The sequence below is a fragment of the Magallana gigas genome, chromosome 4, assembly GCF_963853765.1.
Source record: "Magallana gigas chromosome 4, xbMagGiga1.1, whole genome shotgun sequence".
In the NCBI taxonomy this organism is placed as follows: Eukaryota; Metazoa; Mollusca; class Bivalvia; order Ostreida; family Ostreidae; genus Magallana; species Magallana gigas.
Window position 1 is genome coordinate 24,083,112 of NC_088856.1, and position 6,476 is coordinate 24,089,587.

Genomic DNA, 6,476 nt, shown 5'->3' on the forward strand with positions numbered 1-6,476 from the left:
ATCAGTGTCTTTGTAGTTTTATTTTATTCTTCAAAAATCTTTAACAGATCTTTACTTCCTGGTAGGGTTTGAAACAATCTACACAAACGCATAAAGGTTTAAGCATTGGTGCACGTATCTGATTGAAAATTGTCAAAGATTGCATCCAATGCAATATTCATTCACAGATCTAGACTATTAATTGTTATAATTCGTATTTTTTTTTGTCAAAGTGTTTAGAACGTTATCGTTGACAGTCATCAATTAACCTTGTTTTTTGAAACGCAAAGTATTTCTTATTTCAACATTTTTGTAAGGATTATTTTAAGGATTAAAACCAGGATTAAGAAACATGTAATTCATATTTATTCAAAGAAGGACATTGAACTTGTTTATGCACTGGCGTCATTTTTATCAACAGTCTTTGATGCACAACAAAGAACAAAATATTGCACAAATATTTTCTCTTACGTTTTTTCGATTATATTTAATTGGAAACATTTTTGCATGTCCAAGAGAGCATAACGTTGTGATTTTTGTGTCACATGGACGTTACGTCACAAAGACTTCTTAAGACCGTTGCCAATGCTAACACAGTACTATTTTGCATTAAACTGTGCAGCAGTTTAAAGACCAGCTCTGCCTTTCTTTGCAGGATTCAGTCCGTACGAATTAAGTTGTATTGCACAGAGGAAGAACGAATTTTTTTCTCTGATATATATGTCTGATACAACATGAACAGACTAATGAATGCATTGCCCGCTAGGATATCTTTCCTTGCCATGGTATTTTTGACCAGCTTTCGTGCACAAATGTTATATGAAACTGATTATCAACAATACAGCAATTTGAATAGAGAAGGTAAAGAAGTTTCTGTTCAGTCTTTACTTGGCGAGACGGAGGCCCGTCTTAAGAAAGAGACGTCTGATTTACAAAAACTTGTTGATATTAAGGAAGATGCATACAATCAATTAATGATGATGTACAGTCAAGGAAAAATTCCTAATGGTAAGAAATTAATATTTTTTTAAATGTTCATATACAATGAAATATTTTTGTCTGTGTGTTTGTAAATGGCATTTATTTTTTGAGGTGTGAGATGTAGGTCGTGATTTTATTTATTTCAGAAACAGTTCTTAATTCATACAAAAACTGCATAGACCTGAATGTTTGTCATGACCGTCACCCAAGATTACATGTATTTGTGCAAGGTTAAGTTTATTGTTTAAAAAATGCTTCATTCCTGTCTGTATCATGTCTTGTAATTATAAAAATGATTAGAAGGTAAACTTTGACGTAAAGCTTGCTTGTGTTAGGCCACATAAAATAAATTGTAAGATTTTAATCCCCGTCTGGCCTCCACAAAAATGGCCCGCCCCGATGTAATTTATCGTTTTTGAAAAAAAAAAAATTCAGAAAAAAGCGAGCTCGGTATACTAAAAATTCAAAACATTTAATCCTAATGGCTGCTTGACATGTATATTTTTGTTGATTCCAGTCATGTTTGTTATCATAAGGACAAACATGTCTTCATGCATTAAAAGTTAAGTTGAAATATATGGATTTAAAGAATAGAAGTTGGTTCGTGTACTCATACTAGAAGTAACAATTCATAACAAAAAAGAAATAGAGCAGATTGAACAGTTGTTATAGAGCATGGACGGTTGAGATTGCGTCTATCATTTGCTATTATAATATTAGAAAAATACTGGAGTTCTGATTTGGGTATTATTGTGAACTTGCTTACAGTACCTCTAGGTATAACTGATTTTACCTTTCGGTGAGTTATTTTTATTTAGCGTGCTCATAAATGTAATAATGAAGTGAACTATAAGATTTGTGGTATTAATGTGCTGCTGATTTAGATAACTTAACTCTAGTGGATACAATGTAATTAACTTTATTCTTTGTAGATCTTACTTTAAATTATCTAGAAATAACATATTTCATAACTTCCTCATTTTTGTACAAATATTAGTTAAAATACGTATTTGTAGAATCTTGCTGTGTCCTTTTTGGATCTCGTTGGAGCTGCGTGCTTTAAAATGTTTTTTTAAATGATTTTTATTTGATTAAATAGGGCTTATATCTATTTCATGTATCTATTAGGAATCAAGATGTCCTATTGATTCTTATTTTTGTTTTCTTTTGCTAAGGTATCATTTCCCTTTGGCTAAGTTGTCATCTAAAGGAATAAGAATGTAGATAATTATCACAATTCTTCACAACTACTTGCTTGTTACTTATTTCAGTAGCAATTACAGCCTAATTTCACAAACAACCTGTAAACACGTAATAGCAAACTAAAATTGCATTCTTTTTATTTAGATACAACAGTAGATGAAATATGCATCCGACATCCAAAGTTGATAATAAAAAATGCAGATGATTGTCATAGATATTACGATTGCTCTGGAGAAGCTTCGGGATTAAGCGGATGGGTATCTTACGGTTTCTGGCCTTCAAAGTACAAACATGAATGTTATTATCCACATATGTTTTCTGAAGTAACACTGCGATGTGAAAATTATACTAGCGTTGATTGTGGGACAAGATTTAAACCTACTTGGGAATGTAAGTAGATACTTGTATAATGCACTTAATAGTTTATTTAATAAATTATTTTAACGTTTGATATAAAGGAAATACTACTAGTATATTATTTTCAAGAAACATTATTATTGAGTTTTGTTTTTATTGGTCTAATTTATATTGTTTATATCGAGCGTGGATTATAGAATTTGATATCCTACTAAATATCTTGCTGGTTATTAGATAATCTTTTTGTCTAATTCTATTTTAAAAATTATTTTCTTAAAATATTAACATTTCAATAAATTGAAACAAGTTAGACAATCACAATTCAAAACTAATGTTTCATTTTAAATTTCTTAGGTCGATACTATAGACCGCAATGTAAGCTGTCCCACTGTAGTCCCTGTGAAACACGTCACCCAAACTGCGAAGGCAAAACGGACGGAAATTACCCATACGACCCACGACGATGTAATTCATACTACAAATGTGACGGCGAAAGGTCTACTAATGAATATTGCCCAAGTGGTACAGTTTTTGATAGAGTAAAAAGAACCTGTGAGGTTGGAGGAATATGCTAGAAAAGTTTTCTACAAAATAACATAAAGTGTAACTTTAACCAACATCGATCGGTTCCAATTATCGTTTTTCAGTGTAGCCTTGCATTAAAAATGTAATTCTAAGGAATGTGTATAAAGTTTGGTGCATTTACAATTGTTATATTTGTGTATTTGTAATCATTAGAATCTCGCAATTCAAATTGGTGAATTGGATTTTAAAAGTTCTATTTGAGTATGAAATGTGTATGTAATAATTGAAAAAAAAATGAGTATTTGCTTAACTTTAGTGTTGCCCTTTTATTAATTCAAGTGTAGTAGTATTGTTAAAATTCAAAAGATTTTTTTTCTTTTATGACAGACAGTTATGATGATCTAATTTTAAACAAACAAAAAAACATATGAAGACGAATTTCATATAACTAATGTAAATTAAGCTAATGAATATACCGTATAATTGGTTTTTAATGCGGGTGCAAATTTTTGCGATTTGATCCTGAAATAGGTATATTTATTTTTTGCGATTTTAATTTTTGCGATTTCACTTTGACACTAAAGTCTTTTTTTATTGAATTTTATTGCTAGACATTTTAACAATAAAGTCTATTTTTAGTTTGCACGTCGGAATCTAGTTCGTTACCGAGTAAAACTTTTTTACCCCGCTTGCACAGATTCAATTCAGAAATTTCACAGTTCTCGCCGTCTGAAAAATCAAGTTTAGGGTTTCGAGATTTGAGCTCCGTGTTGTATTTATCGCATAAATTTCTTACAGTACTTTCATGTAGTCCTTGAAACTTTGACTGAAAACGTTTAATGGTCGACGAAGGTCCATGTACACTGGCGTAGTGTCCTATCTCAGCTCTCCCGCTCGGTGAAAAAGTCATGTACTTTCCTCTCGGAGTTTTTGGTGTATCAAGAACATCGGCCACTTTCTCGTTACACTCAGTAATTTTTCTAGGCGACATTAAATCACTTAAAGGTCCGGTAGGGTCAGGAAACTTACTTATAGGCTTCAAATATTTCAACAGCGCCATTTTGTTGGCAAAGCGTGAAGTGACTTCTAACTACGAGGTATTCACTGACCAATTATCGACACCTGTATTACGCAACGAAGCGTGAATTCGGACTCTATGAAGAGGCCTCACAAGTGGTATTTTTATGGGGACATTTTATGACGTATTTTTTGCGATTGAATATTTTGCGATTAAGACTTGATCGCAGAATTTCGCAAAAAATTGCACCCCGTAGAAAAATTCAGCTATACGGTACTCCATACATGATGTGTTCGATATTACTTATTTTTTTTTTAATTGAAACAAACTGGCGAAAAAAAGTGTTGATAAAAACGCAGGATTATCCGTATCGCATTAAGATTCACATTTGAATATAGACCCTTCTCGTGGACGACGATATTGGCATTGATTGTATGTTCTATCGGTAGGCAAAATACATAAACATTTTACGCGCATTTCTATCGAACACGGCAACCTCTTTGATTTTTATAAGAAAGATGACTATATATTCTGTATTTTGATGTTAACATATATTAATTTGATTTCTACTGTCCAGCGTGCTCCCTTTGACAAAATGTATGGTAAGAAAGTCTTGCATTTAAAAGATAATTTTAACATTACGCTGATTATAAAAATAGTTCCTAGCTAAATTTAGTTGTTGTTGGTTTTTGTGGTTATTTTTATTTGGCATATATTGCTCAGATCATTGTTACTTTGACGGAAACTGTCATCCAATGTCTGCTCTACTTACGTGACGTCACAATGCAACTGAGCAAACGATCTTTAGAGAAATAAATAAAATAGATAGGCGGATCCAAATTTGCATTTTTCTAATGAATTTGATAGAAGATATGTGATCTTGTTATTGGCTTCGCCTTTCACACGGCCACACCGTAAAACATAAATATTTATACATGTATACTGGAGGGTAAACATTTTATTATTATTCGTTTTATCACATTGTTGCATACAGTAAATAAACCACGCTTTAATTTATAATTTATAAGAAACAAATGTTACCGAGTATGTTAAATTAAATTAATGCTGCTATTGGCACAACAATCGCATCGTAAACATGTTAAAAATATGTTTCAGTAAATTAATATATGTAATATTTTAACGACAACTAAAATAACAATTTGATATAGCATTTTAACATTACAATTTCAAATCTTTCGCAAAAAAATAATATAAAAAATAATTTCTAATTTCACCTGGTGGTGTTTCAGTATACTTTGATTTGTGTCACCTAGGTGGCGTTGTTCAGAAAGGTGTGTAAGTAGGAGTTCGTGCTATGAGAGAAATAAAAGAATTTCAAGGGCGACTTCATACATGTATGACCCCATGCATGTTTACACAGTGACATGGCTAACAACAGACATGTATATGGATAAGTGACTCAGCGAATATACGAATATCAAGATGAAAATAAATAAAACAATACATTTACTAAAATATGTGCATTTTTTCGTTCAGGACCTAGATGTTATGTGTAATGTTATCATAACATGGATCACTGAAACAAGAAAATCAATATTTTACTGTAGTACCAGAGAAACATTATGATGTATTCTATACTCTGGCAAATATTTGCACTTGCATGTACATGTGTACATGTACTATTTTAAGATGAATGACACTCTAATAATGACTTAATAGTGTTTTTCCTCCCAATTATGCATAGTTTCATAGAGTTGTCAAAATCTAAAAACAAAAGATTAACATTTCATACAATATTAAAATAACTTTACAACCCTTAAAGAATTGTTGTTATGCAACTTCATGTATATGGTTTTCTATATTTTTATACAAGTAAAATGTATTAACTTTATATAAAATAAAAACAATCATATAAGTTACCTGTAACAAGTGTCCATTCTTTAAAAAAAAATCAGAGGCTGTCCATTCTGAAACAAATAATGGACAGAGACAGGTAAAATGTCAACTTATTTGAATGCTTCAGGTAAGCTGTCCTTAAGGTTTACAAGTATGTGATAGTGCACATTATCAAAATAAAGGGGGGGGGGGCTGTTTTAAAGCTCACTTTTGATCTCAGTCTCACTTTTCCAATATATATTCCATTTCTTGAAGTGAGACGGATATCAAAAGTAAGCTGATATAAGTATGAGACTGTCGAGTCGTTCTTTCATAGAATCGGCAGTTTGAGACCTATATTCTTTACTTAGCTATAAAGTCTCCTTTAACAATTCTTATTTCAATATCCGATGATGTTTATGAACAGATATGTTGATAATGTTTCAGAGATGGTAAGTTGGGTTTTGTACATTTTGCATTCTCAAGAAGACACTTTCAAAGACTTAACAATTATAAATGTATACCCCCCCCCCCCCCCCATTTCCCTTTAAAAAAACACAAAACCACGAGTCTTCGA

General features: G+C 31.6%; 1 long non-coding RNA gene across 1 annotated transcript; it reads left to right on the forward strand.

Moving 5' to 3' along the window:
• Positions 1-578: 578 nt before the first annotated feature.
• LOC136274576 (uncharacterized) lies at positions 579-3,232 on the forward strand. The gene is made up of 3 exons (XR_010713001.1): positions 579-987; positions 2,308-2,553; positions 2,875-3,232. It is a non-coding gene; the product is annotated as an uncharacterized lncRNA (long non-coding RNA).
• Positions 3,233-6,476: the final 3,244 nt, after the last annotated feature.